General features: G+C 42.5%; 2 long non-coding RNA genes across 2 annotated transcripts in view; one reads left to right on the top strand and one right to left on the bottom strand.

Moving 5' to 3' along the window:
* Nucleotides 1-20,071, bottom strand: part of LOC115610878 — a 29,583-nt gene extending 9,512 nt beyond the window's left edge. The window contains exons 1-2 of the long non-coding RNA XR_003992373.1: nt 19,932-20,071; nt 19,391-19,543 (exon numbers count right to left, since the gene is read on the bottom strand). This is a non-coding gene — a long non-coding RNA (uncharacterized LOC115610878). The remainder of the gene's footprint in view (nt 1-19,390; nt 19,544-19,931) is intronic.
* LOC115610879 lies at nt 1,805-22,803 on the top strand. The gene is made up of 3 exons (XR_003992374.1): nt 1,805-1,874; nt 16,037-16,047; nt 22,792-22,803. It is a non-coding gene; the product is annotated as an uncharacterized LOC115610879 (long non-coding RNA).
* The last annotated feature ends 1,110 nt before the right edge of the window (nt 22,804-23,913 follow it).

The following is a 23,913-nucleotide window of genomic DNA, read 5'->3' as shown; positions in this document are numbered from 1 at the left end:
ACCCTTTTGGGTCTTTGAAGTACCCTCGCCTGAGATAGTCTATGCCAAGGATGCATGGAGCCCCTGGACCAGTCACAATGGGGTGCTTTTGTCACTTCCTCCCAGTCAGGCTGATTTCAGCTTCCAGTACAGTTAACTCTTGGGATCCTCCTGTCACTCCAAAAATACAAATGGGTTCCACCCCTTGATACCTTGATGGCATCAGGGTACACTGTGCACCGGCACCTACTACAGCCTTATACTTCTGTGGGACTGATGTGCCAGGCCATCTGATCCTCACAGTCCAGTAAACCTGATTATCCCTCTCCTCCACCTGGCTGGAGGCAGGGCCCCTCTAATAGTGACCAAAAGATTATCCACTTATGTCTTGTAGAAAGGGATTAGTATTCCTTATCACAGGAGCTGGAGTAAAATCAGCTCTTCCACTCCATCTGGGAAGCTGCTCACCAAACACTGGAGCAGCAACTTTCTTGGGAGGATCACCATTGACAGTTGTTCTCCTCTTCAGTTCACGCACCCATTGCTCCAGAACTGAGGTAGGTTTTCCGTCCCACTTTCTCATGTCTTCTCCGTGATCCCGCAGGTAAAACCATAGGGTGGCCCGTGGCGTGTACCTCCTATATTTTCTCTCTCAAGCAGTAGAGCATCTTCTGTTAATAGTTGAGACATGGGCTGGTACACGTGAGGAGCTGGATAGATCAGATAAATCTTCTCTCAATTGTTTGAACTCCTGGGACAGTTTTTCTACAGCTGAAATGATGGAAGAGGTGAGATTGTCTTCAACTCTTGGAGTTGACGAGTCAGCTCATGCACTGTTGGTGGTGCTGTCTCACTCCAGGCCATTGATGCCAATAAGTGTGCATATGATGATGGCGCACTCCGTGTAAGTTTCCACCACATGGGTCGTGTACATTCAACTTCATCTGGATCTACAGGTGCATTCCCAGCATCCGGCCTATGACACATCATCTCCAGAATGGCTGATTCCCTCAGGGACTGGATGCCTCTCTCTATGGTGGTCCACTTAGCTGAGTGACACAGGACATCGTCCTTGTAGGGAAACCTTTCCTTCACAGCTGCCAAGAGCCACCTCCAAAGACTGAGGGCTCGCTTCTCTCTTGCAATCGCTTTGTCAATTCCTCCTTCCCTAGCAAGTGACCCCAGCTGCTTGGCTTCCCTACCTTCTAGTTTGTGACCATCAGCCCCACTGTCCCAGCATCGGAGCAACCAGGTGACAATGTGCTCCCCTGGAAGACACGTGAAATCTTTTCGCATATTCTGCAGCTCGGTTGAGGTCTGGGGTCGAGAAGTCACCTCTTCTTCTTCTTCCTCTTCCTCTGATTCATGTATTAATAATTCTTGTTCAGATGCCATCCCCTGTAGTAAGCGCACTGGGTCTTCATCTTTCTTCACTGCATGAGTGGCTTTTTGTGGCTCTCGCTTGCTTTTCCCCTTGCTTATAGGGGCAAGTGATATTGGCACAGATTGGTCCTTTGGTTTAGCTGCAGTGTCTTTCACTGTGGTTGGAGTGGCTGCAGTGTCTGTTGTCGTGGTTGGTGTAGCTGCTGTGCTTGGAGGTTGAGTAGCTGCGTTGTCTGTTGCTTTGCCATCAGATCCAGAGATATCTTTTTCCAGAGACACTCTGTAAGAGTAGGCCAAGCCCCAGCACACTGCAGTGAGTTGTCCCTCTCTGGTATTGCCAGGATGACAGCACACCTCTTTTAAGTATTCTGCTAATTTTTCTGGATTTTGCACTTGTTCAGTGGTGAAGTTCCAAAGCAACTGGAGGGGCCCACTGGCGTAGGAGCTTGCCCATATGATCCCACGCACCCTGTCACTCATGACTGTCCAGCCTTGGGGAAAATCTCTTGGTGGTCCTTCTATATTGTCGCCTAATCCTAGACAAGACCCGAACCCGACCCTGCTTAACTTTTGAGATCAGATGAAATAGGGCATTCTCAGGGTGGGATGGCTGTGGGTAAAACACGCTCTGTACGTGTGCCAACATGCTGATCCCAAGCAAAAGCAGCAGGCAAGTTTCAAAGGTATTCAAACACCATCTGAAACCTTTAGAATTCTCAAATGCTGCTGCAAATAGCCCGGTGGGGGAGCGGGGGGTGTGAGGGAATGTCTCCTTCATAGGCTGACCTCCTGAGAAGGAAAAAAAGATGTGTAATTGCTAAAAAATTCCATTATATACCTCCCAAAGCACAGAGGTGATGACCACGCTGGGAACGCAAGCCAGACCAGTTTCATGATCAATGATTCTATTGTATTACAAGTCATTACCATGAAGTACAGCGAAACAATAACTTTAGCCCAGGCCCCCCAGCTGATAAACACTAAAACAACACATACTGTCTGTAAGCAAGGTACGACATGCTGAACTCTCAGACCAAGCACAACAACTCTGAGAGCAAATAAATCAACATTGTGACAAGTGACTATTATTCCGAAATAATGAATGCTTATCACAAATATGATTAGACACACTCTGGTCAGATATGTCATTATCTCAACCCTTCGTGCCCCATGTTGGGTGCCACAAAGAACTCTCGTGGTTTAAGCCCAGCCAGTAACTCGGAACGACGCAGCCACTCGCTCACTCCCCTCCCCTCCCTGCTCCCGGAGGGATGGGGAGGCGAATTGAAAGAGTGCAACTCCCACAGGTTGAGATAAGTACAGTCCAGTAACTAAAGGTATAATATAAAACAACCATAGCCATGAAAGACAGCCCAGTTTGTTCAATTTAAAAACTTTGCACATCAAAAGCTCATGATCTGAAAGGCCCCAGCATGCCCATTTCCTGGTGTTACAAACACCCGACAAGCACTGTATCCATTACTGGGAACAGCGAGAAAGCTTTTGAAAGGACACACCACCTTTTCCACCAGTGTAGCAATGATGTAACTAAATGAGGTTTCTCACACAACTGAAATACTGCCCAGTTGGGCTACTTGAAACAAAGGACTTGCTAAAAGGAGATAGTGTACTGAGAAAGCAGAGCTCGAATTTGCATTTCATTAAAGAGAGTCATGGAAACTTGTGACAAAACAAAAAAACAAAAAAAAAAAAAAATTCATCCCACAAAAAGGATATTACTGGGATGGTCATTGGAAATGTTTTCTTTTGGAAAAGGGAAGTTCTCCAAGGAGTTAAGGTAATGATAACACAATACTAGAAGAGGAACATTTGTAATGGGTAGCACTAGTTCTACTGTTACTATCAAGAAACACTTTCCTATGTCATAGATAAAGTGTGCTGGACAAAGCACCTTGCTCCCACTATTCAAAGAAACATATCTAGAATGCAGACACTACAGCTGTCCTGGGTTCAGCAATAGCAGTCATTTTTCTCCTTCTTAGTAGCTGGTGCAGTGCTGTGTTTTCGACTTTAGCCTGAGAACAATGCTGATAACACACCAATGTTTTTAGTTGTTGCTAAGTATTGCTTACTCCGATCAATGACTTTTCAGTCTCTCATGCTCCGCCAGGGAGGAGTGGCACAAGAAGACGGGAGGAAGCAGAGGCAGGACACCTGACCCAAACTGGCCAAAGGGGTATTCCATACCACAGCACATCATGCCCAGTATATAAACTGGGGGAGTTACTCGGAAGGCCCAGATCGCTGCTCAGATTGGGCTGGGTATTGGTTGGCGGGTGGTGAGCAATTGTATTGTCTCCCTTTGTTATTTCCCTTATCATTATTATCATTGGTGGTAGCAGTAGTGGTTTTGTATTATACCTTAGTTACGGGACTGCTCTTATCTCAACCCAGGGGATTTACATTCTTTTGATTCTCCTTCCCATCCCTCTGGGAGCAGGGAGAGAAAAAAAGAGGGAAGTGAGTGAGTGACTGCGTGCTTCTGAGTTACCGGCTGGGCTTAAGCTATGACAACAGCTTTTTAAGAGTTGTCAGATAACATGAGGAAATCACACAGATGACTTCAGTAACTCCTGATAAATCAAATGAGAAAGAATTTACAATTAGTAATTTCCTTGTGAAAACAGTCAGCTGTAGTGATGGAAAGCAAACCTTTTCACACCTCTGATCTTATGCCTCCTAGGTAGATTTCAAAGGCACAACCCACACAACATGAGAAATATTTTCAGAGCCTTACAGCTGGATACATTTACTTACACTTTGCTACATTTCTCCTGTAAACATGCACTTTCTCAATAACTTTTCCCATTTATTCTGGAATGCCATAATTCTAATCAGGCGTCAGAACGCTTTGGATTTGTCTTATTTCCCAGATCACTTGGAAGAAAATATACAGAGAGTATCAATGTACGAGTTAGGTGGATTAAAGTATTACTAGTGTCATAATGATTTATTGCAGAAGTTTTAGCTTCATTTTAAAAGAAAAAAATATTGAGGTCTTTTTTCAAGGCTTAGAACAGTATTAACTGCTGAGTGTCCATCTGCTTTTCTGGCACTGATTCTTTGTAAAGTATTGTGTCGGTTCCAAACATCAGGACAGTTGTACTATTAACGAACATCACAAGTAGACCATCTGACAAGATGCCACAACCAGGAACCATTGTTTAAACCAGTCCATGCCCTAACTTCATTGACAATTACAATAACTTTTTTTTCCCTCCTTAATTCCTCTGTTTAATATCAAAATGTCATATCCCTCTGATTAGCTCAAAACATACACTGTAACAGAACATCTGAAAACAGCGTCAAAGTACAGTAACTTGCTTTGCGTCTTCACATCACATGCACATGGTCATTAAAGAACAGAAACACAAACCTTAAAATTCATGACCAAGCCTATGCCATTTAAGCTCAGCAATCAAATTACAAACTTCATGCATGCAAGAGGGGAGCTGTATCTCCTGCCAAGATGACATTTATACTCAAAGTAAACAAGTAGCATGGCCTGCATTTCCTGAAGTGGCAGGTTGTTTACAGGTTCTGATTTTCAGGTGCTGAACACTCATACCACATAGAATCATAGAATGGTTAGGGCTGGAAAGGACCTTAAGACCATCTAGTTCCAACCCCCCTGCCATGGGCAGGGACACCTCACACTACACCATGTCACCCAAGACTCTGTCCAACCTGGCCTTGAACACCATGAAGGATGGAGCATTTACAACTTCTTTGGGCAACCCATTCCAGTGCTTCACCACCCTCACTGTAAAGAACTTCTTCCTTATATCCAACCTGAACTTCCTCTGTTTAAGTTTGAACCCATTACCCCTTGTCCTATCACTACAGTCCCTAAGGAAGAGTCCCTCCCCAGCATCCTTGTAGGCCCCCTTCAGATATGGGAAGGCTGCTATGAGGCCTCCACGCAGCCTTCTCTTCTCCAGGCTGAACAGCCCCAACTTTCTCAGCCTGTCTTCGTACAGGAGGTGCTCCAGCCCTCTTATCATCCTCGTGGCCCTCCTCTGGACTCGCTCCAACAGCTCCATGTCCTTCTTATGTTAAGGACACCAGAACTGCACACAGTACTCCAAGTGGGGTCCACAAGAGCAGAGTAGAGGGGCAGGATCACCTCCTTTGACCTGCTGGTCACGCTTCTTTTGATGCAGCCCAGGATACAGTTGGCATGTAAACAAGCCATACACTTGTGAAAACACAAACTGCATGCTCCAACCTGAAACCTTCGTTCTAGGAAACAGCAGGGACTGGGTTAAACTGTAGATTGTGCTGTCCTCAAGCATTCCTCCAGTCTGGCCTTTAGCACTGACATACCTAAGTTGGGGACACACAACTCCATTTGCTTTGCTGAAAGGGTGGAAAAATGTGTTTAGAAGGAAGAAGTGAGGAGTAAACAAGTGGAGACAAAAGATGAGGGTGTTTGTTGGAACCACTTAGAATGACAGCGCTGCTAAAATAACCTTGCAATGTGAAGAAATTGGCTGCAAGTAGGTTCACAGCTACAAAATGCCACAAATACTCGACGTGGTTTGAAGCAGTTTTGCTGAAGGGAAGGAGCCATGACAGCTTACTTGGGTTCTGAAATGTGTTTGGGAAAAACAAACAAAAAAACCAAAACAAAACCAAACCAAAACCAAACCAAAACAACAAAAAACTCAAAAAAACCCCCAAAACCCAAGATGTACACACCTGAAGAGAACATCAAGAAAGCCTTAGAGAGCATTACAGGACTTACTCAAGTGACTCTCCTATTTTCCCAGTGCAGCCTCTACCAGCAAGTGACTCTCAGCTTTTTCTCTTCCCAAAGTCAGGCTGGGTTACGAAGCTCTTAACACCCCTCTTTCCACCAAGTATATTTATCTCAGCAAGTCCCAATGGGCCTGAATCCAGCTACAACAAACCTCCTGGGCACTTGTGACTGTTATGAAATGGAGTGACTCAGCCAAGCTACATCAGAAAGAGAACATCTTTTATTTGTTCACAGAAACTTAATAAGCTAAGGGAGGGCAAAAAAAAAAAAAAAATCACAAACTCCACAAGTGTCAGAAAAGACACATCTCTACATATCTTCATCTTACAAATCTTAGCCCTTCTCTCTGACCTTAGGCAGGTATTGCTATATGGCTTTCTGTCTCCCCATACGCTTCTGGCTGTTCTGCCTCCCTTCTCAGGCCCATAGCTCTGTGCTTCAGAGACTCTTAGCCATCTGTCCAGTGATGCAGTTGAATCAAAGGTATCAGTGTTTATTTACCACCAGCATTTCCCCACTTATGTTCCCACTGCCATGGTGAGCAGCAACAGAGCCTGAAAGATAAGGTCAAAACATAGCCTAGATATCTCCCACAAGCCATCTGGAAGAATCGCTTTCTGAGGAATTCTCTGGCACATATTTGCACTTGCTCTGTGACCAAAAGCCAACCTCAGCTCAGCACTCGGGACTCCTAACTGAGCTCCAGGGACATCTAGGAGCAAGAGCCATCCCCAAAAATCTTGAACCCAGATTCCTCTCCTACCAGTTCCTTACAGGTTATTACCATTACCTCTTTGGTCTGTGTCAGCCTCATTCTGCTTCCTTCCACAGCGTAGGAGTCCAGGTCTCTGACACATACCTGCACTGGTTTGCCAAGCACTCCAACATCGTAGGAATCAATTATTATTTTCCATCTTTCAGAAACTTTCCAGCCTATCCTTGCACAGATTACAACGGTAAGGTAATGTATGTTGTATGTGAATATAGCATTTCTGAAGACAAAGAGGATCTCTCCCCCAGTTACTATACCAATGAAAATCAAATGTCAGTCTGCTTGTCTTGGATTACTCATAGATAATGCAATTAGCATCACAGTACAGTTATGTAAACTGTTAAACATTAAGACAGGAAAAAATAGGAGATGTCAAACTCTGGAAAGAGACATGAAGAACAGACTGTCAGACTGCACATGCTGAAGTGCTGCAGGAAAGATAAAAATTATTGTGGTAAGCACGTTGATTTAGGCCAACCTAAGAGGGAGGCTGGCCACTTGGTGAAAACCTGGACCAATGCAGGTGATCAGCTTAAGAGATTGTGTCCTGGAGACAGTTATGAGGACACAAAGCATGGAGCACCAGAAAGGCTGAAACAATACTGACATACGACACTCTTTGTTCTGTCTCAGCAGGAGTCAAATCACTGGGACCAGCTGAAAATTGGATTTTAGTATTTGTTGATGTATCTGACTATTAAATAGGATTATTCAAGAGATGAGAACAGAAAGTGCAGTATCGATAATGGCGTCAAAATATCACAATGGTGACATCATAACCCAGCTTGGCATCCTAGACTTAAATGAATTATGCACTGAGCAAGTCTGAAGCTCTTCACTTCTGTGTTATCTCCTGTATCACCTGAGCCATGTCTGGATTAGTCTTCAGACAGCATTTTGGGATCTCTGTGCTACAGGAAAAGCAAAAGCAGCTTTATGTCAGTTTTAGCTTGGGAGACTGGCTAAAATCCAACGCTAACTGCAGCCAATGTGGAACCAAATGTGGAAATCAGGACTTAATTTTGACTTAGGTATCACAACACTGAGACATGAGCTGTTTCTCCCTTGTGAATTGCAACAAACCTTCTCTACTGGTAAGTTTTGATGTCTTAGTTGCTATCTGATCTGAAAAACAACGATGCAGTTTGGAAATTCTTGCCCTCTATCTTAAAACACACTCTTGAGGAGTCTAAGTGAAAAGTTCATTTTAATCTGGATCACCAGCAAGATGCAATAAAATCAAAAAAACCTGATCAAAATTAAGAGAAAGACAGTGTGCTAAGGAAAACAACTAAAGATTTGGTGAGAAAATAGGCATAACTCAAAGGAATCATAGAATAGTTTGGGTTGGAAGGGATCTTCAAAGGTCATCCAGTCCAACCCCTGTGCAGTGAGCAGCGACATCTTCAGCTAGATCAGGATGTCCAGACTCCATCCAGCCTGGCCTTGAATGTCTCCAGGGATGGGGCATCCACCACCTCTCTGGGCAACCTGTGCCAGTATTTTACCACCTTCATTGTAAAGAATTTTTTCCTCACATCCAGCCTGAATCTCCCCTCTTTTAGCTTAAAACCATTACTCCACATCCTGTTGCAACAGGCCCTGCTAAAAAGTCTCTCCCCATCCTTCTCATAGGCCCCTTTTAAGACCTGAAAGGCCACAATAAGGTCTCCCTGGAATCTTCTCCAGGCTGAACAACGCCAGCTCTCTCAGCCTTTCCTCATAGGAGAGGTGTTCCAGCCTTCGGATCATTTTTGTGGCCCTCCTCTAGACCTCTTCCAACAGGTCCATGTCTTTCCTGTACTGAGGACACCAGAGCTGGATGCAGGACTGCAGGCGGGGTCTCACCAGCGCAAAGGGACAGAATCACCTCCCTTGATCTGCTGGTCACGCTCCTTTGGATGCAGCCAAGATATGATTGGCCTTCTGGGCTGCAAGTGCACATTGCCAGCTCGTGTCCAAGAGGAAACTGCCTCATGTAATACAAAAAGTGACAGTAAAGAGTTGTGAATTTTTTTTGCCTGCTTCTCTCACTTCAGATCAAAAATGCCCTTCAATGTTTTGTTGCTTCAATCCTAAGAGACCTGAAATGCTTACCTTGAGCTACAACTAAGTACACAAATCAGTTCAATGAAAAAGCTCAGAAGTTTAGTAGAAAGTGCATACCATAAGCTCAGGGGCAACAACTCAAGAGTTGTGTCATTCAGTAGGTAAAGATTGCACTACAGCCCCTCACACTTGGAAATAGGCTCCCTCTTGAAAAAGCCCCATACAAGTAAACAAGGATATGATGAGGAAGAGCAAAGGCTCTCACTGCATTGAGGTGACAAATGTGGAGCACGAGAGCCTTTCCAAGACACTATTGGACTTTCTAGGTCAACATCTGCAGGTTCCAATATCTTTCCCAGGGCCAAGGGGTCTGTAAATTGGTCTGGAAGACAGCCCTGATCAATTCGCATATAACAGATACATGTATCTCATTATGTTACAGAGCTGAACACCAGCATATGCAAGCAACGCCTCCTTCCTGGAGGCAATATGATCCTGTACAAGTAACTGTCACTGTCTGCTTCCTGATATTTCAAATTGTAACAAAGACAATAATGATGATGCACACTGAAATTATGCATTTAGATAGGATGGTGAAAGAAACCAGAAGTGGGTATGTATCTAATATGAAATCACCCTCTGTGGCTTCTTCTCTTCACTGACTGTCATGGAAGCCCAGTCAAGGAACTTTAACTAGATACTGAAAATCTGCAACTTGACAATCCAAATCCAACTCTAGCAGTGTAAGAGTTCGCATCATTATTAATATGCAAAATACTACTTCTCAAAAAATCTCAATGTGAAATTTCAGAATCTTCCAGGAGGTGGGGGGGTTTTCCCTTCCCGCTGGGTATGTTATCCTAGACATGAATTGGAAAAGCCTATTTACTTCAAATACAAAGGAAGGGGGAAAGTGCCAGGACGGGAGTGGCCCATGACAGTTGCAGTGAGAAAACAAGAAGCTAAAGAGGCCTACACCAAAATAAAGGCTTTTAACATGCCACTGTAAAGTTTAAAATGTCAGTTAGATAGCTTTCTTCAAGAGTCAGATAACTGTCTGACAGTTATCACCTTAATGGTGATACCTACTCAGCTGAGAGGAACTGCAGACACAATTCGGTTCAAATTCTTTGAATTCACAGATTATTTTTTTAAGACAAAACAAAGGTCAGAACAAAATTCTAAGAGGAGCAGTGGGAAAGTCTCACTGGGCACAGTCCCAGCAGGTGACGCTCAGCTGATCAAATACTATCTCACCAGCATGACATCATGCCTGCCAGCTCACGATCTGGCCCAGGGACTCCAAAGAAAAATGCAGTTATCACCTCAAGCTGATGTTCACCTAAATAATAGTGCTCAGAAGCAAGAAATTAGCACAGCACAGAATACCAAGATTCTCTGGTCTATCTCGCCCCCACCTTCTCTCCTGCACTGGTAACTCTGGAAAAGAGCTTACCCTTCCCTTGCGCTCCCCTTCATAGAAAGGGATATCCAGTTACCCCTTCCCAGTGGAAGGAAATTCTCATGAACCTAAGGTTCCCCAAAACAGGATAAGCTCTTGGAACTAGATGATCTTAAGGTCCCTTCCAACCCTAACTATTCTATGATTCTATGATTCTCTCTGGCTGTCTGAAGAAGAGCACATTAGTCAACCAAGATGAAGATTACACTGGATGCAAGGACTCCCTGAAGACTTTCCCCTCACAGCCAGTTCTCTCCCTTGCTGGTTTACGAAAGTTGAAATATTTCTGTGGGAATGTACCACTATCAAACTTCCACTAAAGGTTTTTTAACTCTAGGATGGAACTCCAGAAGGAAACTAAAGAAATAGACTTAATCTGCTCTGTGAGTACCAGCACTTCTGTAAAACAAATAGGGCAGTGATTGAGAACTTCGCAGGATCCAACAGCTTTGAAACTCAATCTCACACGATATAAATACAGGCCCACGACTCATCCATTCCCTTTTCCACACCTCCTCTAACTGATTACATTTGTATCATGCATATTAGAAAAAACATCAAGACAGTACCGTTTGCTGCACTACAACTTGTAGAAGCACAAAATGGCATGAAACACCTAAGCCTTTTTAATAATGCTGCTGTTCTCCACTGCAGATCACTTGGACGCATGGCTTGGCTCTCTGAAAAAGTAATGCAGTCACTCCCTGACTAAGTTACTCCTGGAGTGGAATAGACATTGAGCAGCCTGCCTGTTTCAATTGGCTGGGTAGGGACTGAGCTCAATGAATATGGAAATAACTGGAAATTCTAGACCAATATAGAAGAGGAGGAATATCTGACCCACACAAAGGGCATGGTGGAATTGCCTGAAAGTAAAATCAGAGTGTTGTATCAAACAAGAGAAAAATCCTTGGCATTGGGGATAAGGGCTAAAAAACAAAGAAAGATGACTTCAGCAAAATGCTAGAGGGTTTCAACAGAGATGCAAAGCCATTTCAAAAGCTTCTTACAGGCTGTCATCCTAGGAAAGAGGTAAAACTGAGAATTTGTTAAATTCTAATTACTAAGTCTAATCTAGACCTTTGTGTCTCTTTTGCTGTTGAGGTTTAATAAGTTTACAAGATTACTAAGCAATTGCCAGCCAGATTTCTTTGACTTGGATTCTGAAGCTATGACCTTGTTTGTACACAAAAATTTTCTAATCAGAATAGAAAAAATGTGTGACTACGTTAGAAAAAATACACAGCTTTCCCACCAGATGATCTTGTTTTCATCAACTCAAGCAAATGAACTGCAAAGTAGGTAAGAAAATTACAGCACTGCATTTACTGGAAAAAATCTGTAACATACCTCCCTTAAATCTCAAAAAAAGCCTACATTTTCCTTGGACATGGCTCAGTTGCACACCTGTGCTAACCAAGAATAACCAGCATTGCAGTGTTAAGAGGTATGTCTGGTGAAAAAGAAGTGTTCTGCTTCCTGCATACTACCTGCAGCTAGAGGACAAGGCACATTCATGCACCCTTTATAGCTCTGGCCCTCCCAGCACATATATCATTCCCTGGAATCGCTGGCAATCAGAGGATGTTACAGCAACCTTCTTCAGCTTGTTCTACCAGGCTGTCATAGCAAAAGGCAGATCAAGAATCGAGGGAGAAGAAAGGAAGTTTAAACCACAAATGCAAACACACACAGTTCTAAACCCTTCTCAAGACATCTGAAAATTAGGGCTACTGACTCATTACAATACTTTTAAGAGGTTCTGAGATGTGCTCTCAAAACACATTTTTGCATGTACTTTATATTTGCAATTATGTGGTGTCTTAGTACAGTTAGTTCCTAACTAACACTCTAAAATCTAAGGATTTTAGAGGGAAGCTTTTTTTAACCTTCTCTAATGCTAAGAAATTTTCCTTTCATTCCTTTAACATTACATAAGTGCTTTTCATTTCCTGAACAATTCTTGGAGAAAGCTAGGGTATTTATGGAATAGCTTATTAATTCATTCATAAATATATGTGCTTGGTTCAATTAAGCATGAGAAAAACTTCACCACTGAAGTATCTCACCTTACACTATCCCACAAATTGGAAGGTGACATGTTCTTTAGGCTGTTTTCTATGTCTGTGGCTCAAACAAATCTCTACATCAGTTTCTAAGCCAGTAACCACCACTTTCATATTAAGTGCACCAACCTAAAATACTTCTGGTTTCATTTGCTAGGATTTGAGTCAGTATTCTGATGTGTTATATATTCCCCTCAGATGATTTTTTAATTAATAGCAGTCTGATGAGAAAAAAAAAAAACAGTGCAGGTAATCTGACCCACAATACAAACTACTGTATATTTTGCTAAATGTTTTTTACAAGCTTATCGAAAGTTGATTTAAAATCTCTTTCCTGAAATCAAGAGGCTTCACCTTCTCACAAACAAAATAGTAAGAAGTTTCCTGTAAAAAAGGCACTTCAAAACTGTTAACTTTATTTTCAAAGTATTCTAACTGAAGAGGAATGGTTTTCTTAAATACTGGTTCCACATTAAAAGTGCCTATAGGAAAGACCATTTGATGTGCCAGAGTAAAGCTCCTCCTTTCCAAATCAATACAACTCTTAAAGTTTCCTACTGTGAAGGATGTCAGTAGCTACGTGATCATCCTAAATGCTAATGGAAACATCACTTGTAGGATACATGAAGGCAAAGAACCCAACTATAGACATATTCTGGACTGGACGAGTTGAACTCTACCTAATTCCATTATGATGACCACGGCCAGCACTTTCACAGCTATCTTCTCTGAAGTAAATTTGTTAGGGAAAAATGCTGAAAAACCTGAAATGGGACTAAAATCCAATTTTAAAGGCTGAAATGTCCTGCCTTGTAAGCCCTCCCACATGTAGTTGAAGTACCACCTTGGTAGCAGAAATGGCAGTACAGGTGACATAACATCTACTTACCTTTCACCATTCACACTCCAGCAAAAGATGTGAGTGCTGGTCCAAGTAACATGTGAGAGTCACTGAAGCCATTTGCTTTAGTGCATGCACCTGGGAGTCCTTTGGATATTCAATCACTCCTGTGGTTCAAACATTTTACCCTGCTATTCTTTATTGACCCAACTTTGAACAGCAGTGATCACTTGGTAAACCTTGTCCAAACCAGGGGAGTTACAGATGGCTCAACTGTTTTGAAAATTAAATGTTTCTTATTTCTAAACATGGCTATACAATAGAATATAAACTAGCAGGCAGAGCTCTGAGCTGAACCGCAGGAGCCTTAAGTCCTGCTTCTGGTTCTGCCACTGGCAAGACTGGGTGAGTCTCTTCACCATACACAAAACAGGAACAGTGAGAGAATTCCCTCAAACTCTGAACAATATTACAAACAGATGATTAATAGGGATATCTGGCTGCAAGCTTTTGGCTTTGAAAATCTTGATCCAGTTTCTCATGCTGGAGAGGAAGAGAGGATTATTCAATTTAAGAACTGTCAACTATTTATAGACTTAGATATAAAAAAAAAAGTTTTGCAGAAATAGCAAGCCAGAAACCTGTGGCTGCCTCAAGCCTCTCCACCAGAGACAATTCCCAGGGGTATCTGCACACTGTTCCAAAGTTTCTGGAGTGCATATTCTTCCATGTCTTCTTGCCAGTAAACTACAGGACCACTTTTGGTCACACAATGGAGAGGAAAAAGGAAAAAAAATATTTTTCCCCAGGATTTCACTTTAGAAGAGTTCTTACCAGTGTTCTGTTACTCTTTCTTTCCGAACAGGAGGATGATGCCCATGTCGAAGTGACTGGTTTGTTTCTCTGTTATCAAGGCGATATAACATGAAGACAATGACTATTCATGTAAATGGAGGGGAAGGCCACTTCGTCGCACGCACAGACTTGGAAATGAAAGCTATCACCTCTTCTAGTTGCTACTGAAGATGATCCATGTTTTTCTGCTTCGAAACATTTAAAATAAAATCTGAATGAGATGTTGCCTCGAGTCTTTTGCAGTTCCTTCAGTCACACATGTTCAAAGATTTTATTCCACTCTACTGACATCCCTTCAACTTCCACACATTTGGTGAGAAATGGCTGTTTTCACCTTTCCAGTTATCTTAATTTACCTGGTGGATCACAACTAGACAGCGGTAGTGGCCTAAATAAGTGAAGTTTTCCCTACTGTTTCCCCCCCAGCATCTTTGCTAGATTTGCCCATCTAGCTCACAGACATCATTAGCAAAAATGAACTTACTCGCATGCTTGCACTACTTCATGCAATCCAGTTGTCCCTACTATGCTCATTCCATTTCTGTAAGCCCCTTCTCTTGAGCTGGGAGCAGAACACCAATTGAACTGGCAAAATGCCTACCTGGCTTCAATGGGACAACAGATCTGCAACTTCAGAGTTTAGGGCAGACCGAGTACTGGGGTAAGCAGCACTGCTGAGTACTGCAACTGCAGGTAGTGGGCCCCAACATAAGAAGGACACGTGTTAAGTCGAGAAAAGCACCATGAAGATGATCAGTGGGCTGGAGCACCTCTCCTGTGAAGACAGGCTGAGAGAGCTGGGCTTGTTCTGTGTGCAGAAGCAAAAAGGCAGCTCTGGGGAAACCTTACAGCAACATTCCAGTACCTAAAAGGGGCCTACAAGAAATCTGGAGAGGGACTTTTGACAAGGGCATGTAGTGACAGGACAAGGGGGGATGGCTTTAAACTGAAAGAGGATAGATTTAGATTAGATATAAGGAAAAAAATCTTCACTGTGGGAATGGTGAGGCACTGAAACAGGTTACCCAGAGAAGTTGTGGCTGCCTCATCCCTGGCAGTGTTCAAGGCCAGGTTGGACGGGTCTTTGAGCAACCTGGTCTAGGGGAAGGTGTCCCTGCCCATGGCAGGGGAGTTGGAACTAGATGATCTTTAAGGTCCCTTCCAACTCAAATCATTCTATGATTCTATAAAGATCCCACCAATGTTTAATGCTAAGGTACTCTTAAGAATACTCCCATTGGCTTTAATGCTGCTTGACATGCACCAGTTACTGCATTACAAGTTAGCCCAAAACCTATATACCTGTTGATGATGAATCAGAAAACAGAATCCAGAACTGTAGCTATTCTAAAACTGAGGAGCTAAGCTTGCGCCTTTAAAAAAGAGACAAACAAAAACAAACAGCCCCTCACCTCCCCCAAAAAAACCCCACAACAAACCCAAAACCAAACAACAAACCAACTACTGCTTTCAGTGTAAGGAAAAGTACTAATTTTACAGAACTGAATATGACATTTCTTCCATAGCTTCTAGTAAAGGCAAGAAGCTGTGTAGTCTGGGTTGCCTTTGACAGTCTACAGAAGGGGATAAATAATCCACAATCATCTGTCAGTCTCAGCCCATGTAGTTAAATGTAGTTAGAAGTGGTTGCACTGATGACCTTTCAAAGCATGGACTCACAATTAGTATTTCTGAGGAAAAAAGCAAAAGAAATCTGCAAAGTCTCTACAGCCCCACCATTGATTTCTCTGATGCCTTCCAGTCACTAAAAACTTAAAAATAGGCATCCATCCAAACAAAGAACATCACAATCAAGAATTCCAAGCACAGTGCCTGGAAGACCAAGCTGCTGTGTCTGTTTTTCCTAATGAAGGTGTGAAACAACACCCCCTTCTGTACCCCTGAGCAGTTACTACCTATAGCTGCATCTTAAACGAGTAGTTAATGCACCAAAACAAGTGGAAACCTGAAATTAAGGCCCTAACTTTCAGCGTTTTGCTGCAGCTGAGGTAGAACACAAGGAATAAAGTTCTTTCAGCTTGATCAACAGGCTCATGACATTTCCTGAAGCAGATGTTGACAACTGCTATTGAGCTGGTCAATATCCCTGGAGGCTGCGGGAGACATTCATTGTGTGGTATTTTTATCCAAGTCTTTATTCTCGAGCCTAAATGCAATCAAGTTGCAATGAAAGGGTCCCACTCAATTGCATGAATAAGCAAAACCACTGAGGGTTCACTCAGGCCCTCCAGCAGCATGGCACTCTGCCAAAGGCCTCTCTTCAGACATAACTCCTTATTAGTAATATTATAACAGTGCTGATTGATAGGCTCTCACAGAGACTGCAGTCACACACTCAGACACACACACGATGAGATAACCTGGGCGAAATGGTTGCACCCTGAAGAGTTAAAAGCAAAGCAATTTGCCAATTGTGCTACAGATCCATTTCTCACTAGCGCTTGGTCTTTAAACTCTTCAGTTTATGACCCCCAAGTCTTCTATCCCGTCACTTATGTCAGTGGGCCCATGCTTAACCAGTAAGGCATAGACCTCTGCTATCTTTTGTGCAACACCGAATATCTTAATATGCTCATTGGTAGAGAATACAACTCAGCATGAAGGCATTTTTTTGGAGAAAAGTCCCAAAGTGAAGTGGTTTATGCTCTTGTTGACTAACCGGTGAAGTGTAAGAAGGTAACACATACACTAATAAAGATAACTTTCAGTCTCCAACAGTAAGTAAGAACAATGATGACACCTTGCCTGGATAGACACAAATGAAATGGGTCTGGGGATAACAGACTGCATTGTCTGAAATCTTTTATGGAAAAGACTGAATAAGAAACGAGAAGTTCCTCAAGAATCAGAAAATTGCCTGAGGTATGCTCCCAAAGACATGCTTTGATGGAGCCTTGTCCCATCAGAGAGTAACTGATGGGAGGCTTGTGAACAGGCTTTTTCCACTGGATGTTGCCTGAAAGGTAAGCTATGTGCAAACAGGAAAACCTTGTCAGAAGAGGATAAAATCAGTAGGACTGGGTAAAACTGTTCTAATATAAACTTGGTATAAACAGACTAAGAAATTACGCCTTTATTTTTTGTTTCTATCTTTAAAAAGTGTTTATCTTACCTATTTTAACTGTTACAAATGAAAGTTCTTATCACATTTCCTCTTAACCTGGCTTGAGCTGTGATTTAGACCAGGCAACAGCTAGCCTGTCCTTACTAAGGGCATGGCAATCTACTGACCAGGTCACTAGGGTACTAAACAAGCACCCAGTTAACCTGACAATGTTCAGGGCATGCAAGGAGGAATACAAGCCACAAGCTCTGCTACATCGGCTAGGTAGAAAGCTGGCACCATAAAACATCCGGAAAAATAAATACCTTCCAATAACCGTTGGTAAGCAAGAAAGCTGCAATGCAGGAAAACATGGCAGCGTAAGTTTCAACTCCAAAGATCCCAAAAAAGACACCAAGGCACCCACATCATTTATCCTCCTTCCCCATTCATGCTTTCTGGCAAAATAATGTCAGTAGAAATGTCAACACATCATGGTATGCTACTCATGAGATTCTCTTTGAACAGCAGGTATGACAACCTCACAACCTAGAGGTCAAAAGTGAAGGAACGCAGCCCAACACACCCTCTGCCAGTGATGGTGCACCAGAGATGGCACGTAATTTGTTGGGAAACTGGTTCAGAAAACGTGTTATATAATGACTGCATTAGTTTATTACACTGCTTCATTTTATTTCTTAAGGCACATTCAACTTGAAATAATTTCAACAATAGCGAATAAGATTTTTCTTTTTTTGACAGTAGAAAACAGGTTGCAGACAGAAGTTGTGTATTTGCACCATGACAGGATATGGATTTATAACTCCCAAAAATAAGATGACAAAAAATGCTGAGAAGACTTGGGTGTGATGCTGATTGAAGGAAGTTAAACCTCAATGGGTTTTAAAACCAGCTTTGAATGGATTTATTCATTTGAGTATTATAAATGCTTATAGTAGTAAATATTTTTGCTCTGTAAGATTAAAAATAGTTCACTGTAGGTTTGCAACTCTACCCTGTATAATTCCTTACCCCATAACAAGCGAAAAGCCTCTTGACAAATGGTTAAAAGACAGATCTCTTGGCTGGAGCCAGCATTATTTGGAATTCAAACAGCAAACAGTTCCAGGGATATGAGGAGGCAAATGAGCCTCCTCACTTTTCTAAATTAAAAATTTTTGTCAACTTGCAGTACAGCACGTCCGCTTTAAAAACTGCTTCTCCTTGTAAGGGGTGTCACAAAGACTCAGATGGATTGATTTAAATAACAATAAAATCATAGAAAGCATGAGTCAAAATCTTGAATTACAGAAGCTGTAACCTTGCTACAGAAAAGGCTAAAAGAAAAAATAAACTCCCCTGAATGGCAAGTTTTTCAACTGCTTGAAAAGAAACATAAACAAGAAGTAGTATTTTCTAATTCCCCAGGCACTAATCATAACTCACCAACAGTGGTATGCCATACAAATCCCATTTGCAATGCAGTTGCATATGGCCAATATTGCAGTGACACCTTTCAGCTGTACTGATCCTCACAAATAATGATTCAACCTTTCAAAGCTATGCACTTCCTATAACAGGCAACATTAAATAGAGAAGGAAATAAACAGTCTGATATGAATCATTATTTTTCTATTTTATTTTGGAGTGCTGTTAGAAAAACAGAATACACCAAAAATGCACTGTATATGTTTGAAAACAATGCTAGTCAAGTTAAACATTACCATAAAAGTCATCATGTTACAAGGAAAGTGATTCACAGTGGAAACAATTTGTAGCTCAGTTTTACAAAGTTTGCATAAGAATTCCCTACCCAGGGCAAGAAATCCGCTCACTCACACACTTAATGTCGTAATAATAGAGGAGAAAATTGAAGCAATTTCAACAATGATCTCTCATTAATGTAGGGTACACAAGCTAATAGAAATATGCAGATATGTAGTAGATACTGCTGAAATAAAAATATAGGATTTTAGGTGTCACATACACAAGGAACAGCTTTGTGACAAATATATTCACATTTTACCAACAAGAATAACAAATAGCAACAGGACAATCTTAGTAACTATAAATGAAAGAAATACTGCATCTACTTCATAATTTAATTTCAGAGACAGAGAAAGAAGATTGCCTTACCTCAAACACAGCTTGAAGAGAGACATTAACAGTATGTTTACATCCTTTCCTAGTTCCCTTGATAGCAATCTAAGATGAAATACAAAATAGCAAATAACTATCTTCCCTGCAGCAGCATGTGCTCAGGAGTAACATGCTTCCCAGTAAAGCGCACTGAAAAGAAGCGGAAAAAAAAAACTCAGAAAGACAATCCTTGCAAAATAAAAAGGCAAAAAGTTTATACTTCAAATTCACAGGAAGTTCGGTTGCGTTTTGAGGGAGTAGAGACATTCAGGAATTAAATAATACAGACATAAATGTGATGTCACCTCAATTCTCAATAAAATATTAATTCAGTGCATGTGGCTACAAAAGAAAGACAGTAAATTCATCTGCGCAGAACTCAGTCACTGAAGACCTGAAAAGATTCCTATTCCAGTAGCAGGCACACATGGGCTCACACGATACAACCTTGTTAACTTGCTTTTTCCTCCCAAACTGCACCGCTTGCTAAAGCTACACTCAAACGTTAAATGCTTTGGTCAAGAGTTCATCCACTGACCTGCAATGAAAGCCTTGTGTTCAGCTCCAACATTTTCTAACAGCAAACAAGAAAAAAACGGTTTCATGGAATGAACTGTTAAAAAAGAAAATCCTCACATAAGCTTTCCCCGAGGGGGAAGAAATATCCACAAGCTTTAAATTGGCCAGGCGGATTTAAGAGGAAGCAAAAAAAAAAAAAAGCAAAAAAGAGAGAGGCAGCTCTTTCTGTTGCGTCAAAGAGCCCACTGTGCAATAGGAACAGTGAACAGAGTTGTTAAACTGGCAAGCTTTTGCTGAAGACAGCTTTTCAATATGCTCTCAGCATCGTCTCCCAGGGCTGGCTGGAGACAGTCCCATTCCTCTTATGTGAGCTACGCTCCTTCAAGAGGCAATCACTCTTAAGGGCAGTTTCTATAAACATGCTGTTCAAGAGGCTTTGCTGCGCAAGAGGAAGGTAATCATGCACACAGACATACCTGCACTCCCATATCAGAACTGCCTGCTCCTGGGGAAAATGCAGGTGTATTCAAACTAGTGATTATTACCTTGGCTTCAGAGCAGGATGCTACTGATGCCTGCCTGCCTGCCTGCTAAAGCTCCATTCGCTGCTTCGACGATTCGGTGTGCTGTTGGAAAGCAGTTTTGAAAGGCACAGTACTTACAGGGAAAACCTCTAATGCAATTCCATCGGGACGTTGTAGTCCAAGCAGCGCTCACTGATTAAAGGAAATCGGTACTCACATGCCGCTGACTAGCTTTGTGTTTAGTGCAGAGAGCTTGGATAGCCACCAGAGACCATAGCTACAAGGGATGAGCTAACTGTCCCTCCCAGGAATGACCACTATGTGAGTGAAGACACCTTCAGAGGCTGAAGCAGTGTATTTACTGTGACAAGAGCGAGGAAACCGGGCAATCTGGTTAAACTTGAATAAAGCCACATTCATCACCATATACATGGCATTACTACACAGATCTCTGCAGCCGAGGACACCACCCTGCATCCCTTTTACAAACCATGGAGACCTAAGCAAAGGCATTCAGAGCACAGTTCAACCTACTTCAATCCTTATCTGGTCTGAAGCTGAACTGCCTCCTGGGCTTCCCTGCCTACAAAGGAAACCTACAATGGCTTTCTCAAAAGCAGGTTGCAGACACCAGCATTCTGTGAGGTGAGTGCCACCCAAGGCACTGCACACCTGCAAGATGTGTGCAGAAAGAACCAGCAAGAAGAATGGGACTGGTAAGAGGAATAAAAAAGGGGAAATATAAACTGTGGAATACACTTTTCAACATGACTGCAGGATTAAAAGCAGGGACAAACATATGCAGCTGGTTAATTTAGAATTTCTTTTCTACACCTTTCAGAGTTGCCACATGGACATTATAAGCCTGAATATGTGGGAAGGCAGCAGGAGGAAAGTATGTCCAGGAGATAAATTCTCCCTATCCATTTCCATATCCGGTTCTTTCTCTACTAAGAAAACTTCTACAAGGAAAAATTATTTCTTTAACGGCTTGTCTTCAAATCCCTCCAGGTGAAAATTAATTTCTCTCCTAAAAAGTGTTTTCATAAATGGCGAATAAGTTTATGGATAAAGCACACTCAATTTACAAATGAAATATAGTATTTTCCAAGCTTTTAGCTCTGTAAACTAAAGGCAAGGTCCTATTTCTGCACCAAGCACTGTGCTGCTGTATTAGGCTCTCAACACACCGGACAACTCACTGTGTTCAGAGCTCCAGCTGTAGTGTCACTGGAGTCACATGAGCTTTGGCCGCATGAGAGTCCGGTGATTAATAATTCTGTCCCTGCTGTGCAGAAGATAATGACAGTCTGGTTCAGCTTCCCAGATCTAAAAGCTAGGGAAGTATTTTAACACATCTCATAATAATAATACCTGCTCGTAAGACTTACCTAAATGTTTCCCCCTATAAACACAACCTCCCCACTGCTCATCACTGTCAAACTGCAGGCTGAAGGAAACTGATCACATTTGCTCTTTGTTTTAAATGAATTTTTGGTTTATTTTAAGACCGTAGAAGAACAGTTATTTGCACTTTGAACAGGTGGCTGGACCAGATGATCTCCTGAGAAAAAGAGATGATCTTCTTTTCAACCTAAATAATTATATGATTCTGTGAAAACGAGGTGATTTATTAAAAGCCGCCTTAGGCTACTACAGAAATGAAGTGGACTGTGGCCAACTCTTGTGTTTGGAAGCCAGAATTTGGATTCCACTATGAAGACTACAGACAACCCCAGAGTCAAAGATCTCCACTATGTCATTTCATGAGAAGCTATCAGATCTGTTGAAACATGCACACTTGTACTGATATTGCCCCCTGTGAGGCTATTAGCAGATACCACCATATGGAGAGGGCTGTGCTGGATCCCACTCACCCGATGCTGCTCTATTCTTAGGTTCCCAATGTGCTTTGGTTTTCTTTCTGATCCATCACACAGACATCCAATCTCGATCTATTGTCCTTCAACTGCAGGGAAAAAACAAGACACTTGGTCTCAGTCTCAAATTCTCAGTGACTGGCAGCCCAGACAACGCACCTCAGCTGTATAAACTGCGCTGCACAAAGCCCAAGGACACAGAATTGGTAAAAAAAAATAATCCTCAGAACAATGAAACCTTCCACATGATCACTAGCTTTTGCATAGACTGCACCGCCAGCCCAACACACACTCTCTTCTCCAAGTCTTCACTCATAACATACTAAGGAGACTGATCCTTTTCAAATCTTCTCAGCACCTATGCAAAGCTTTAGAAAAGAGAGTAACTTCCTTGTTAACGTGCCAGACAGCAGCTCCTGGTCCCTAGGTCTAAAGGACAGCTAGCAAGTCAGGCTCCTATCATGAAGCACAGCAGTTATCCTAACCCTTGCACCTCCACATCATAGACTGCTTTAACCCGTAGTACAAACCCGACTTTATAGCCCTGAGTACTTGTTAATACACCAGTCCTGTGTAATCAATAACAGCCTGTGGGTTCAAGTCAGGAAACCCAACACAGAATGGATGCTATCTGCTAGGATTATATCAGTGCAGAAGTTTAGAAGGTGGAGACTGACATTCAAAGCCCTCTGCCACTGCTCAGTGCCAACCTAAAGCCTTCCAAACACTCTCTGTGTTGGCTAGCTTCACAGCTGCCCCAATGGAGCCCCTCAGTGGTTGCACAGAAACAATTAGTGGTGCTACACCCAAGGTCTGCAATACCGCCTTTGTGCGCATCGTGTATCTGTCCTTATGCTGTGTCAACTACACTGCCTGAGTCCACCACATGCATCCTCTGTTACTCCGAGACCTTCCTCAAGAAACACAAATATCTTCCTAGGGAAAAAATCAACCCTCACAGCATTAGATGACTAAACTGCCTTGAGGTCAACGCTGCCTATTTCCTGCTACAGAAGGTTACAAAGCCTCTTCCTGATAAACAAGGCGCATGTAGGCATTTCAGCAGGGTCCTGAACTCCTGCAGGAAGGAGGCTGCGTGCACTTCCAGTTGGCTGGCTGAAACGTTGAGACCTTCAGCATGCCCTGCACTGTGGAAATCAAAACAGCACAATCAGTGCAAGAACTCAGGAAAGCCACTTTAGGTGGAGAGGAAGCTTCAGACCCTGATATAACCAGCCCAGCCCCACCACTGTACAGGCTTAGCTGCTGGGATGGGAAGTGTGTATGCAGTGCCATTGGCACAGCAGTGGTTCAAGAAAATCTCAGTTCCAAGTTGTTGAAGGCTAGGTGCATTTCTGTGGTGAAAGGTTCTGTTCTTCCTTGGCATCTGCTGTTTGCGACCTCAATATTGGGCATTAAGGACCTTTGAAAAGCACAAGCCCAGGCAGTAGCAGCAAGCGCCACTATACTCACGACACTGCCCATAGGGCCAAATTTCTTGAGGATAGCTTGGCAAGTCTGCTACCAACTATCTTTAACAGCTGCCAAAGTTGAAAAACAGGCCCCTTTCACCTTGCTCCTACAATTCTCTATGGTC

This window comes from Strigops habroptila, chromosome 7 (genome assembly GCF_004027225.2).
Source record: "Strigops habroptila isolate Jane chromosome 7, bStrHab1.2.pri, whole genome shotgun sequence".
NCBI classification, from domain to species: domain Eukaryota; kingdom Metazoa; phylum Chordata; class Aves; order Psittaciformes; family Psittacidae; genus Strigops; species Strigops habroptila.
This window is presented reverse-complemented; position numbering and strand designations above follow the sequence as displayed.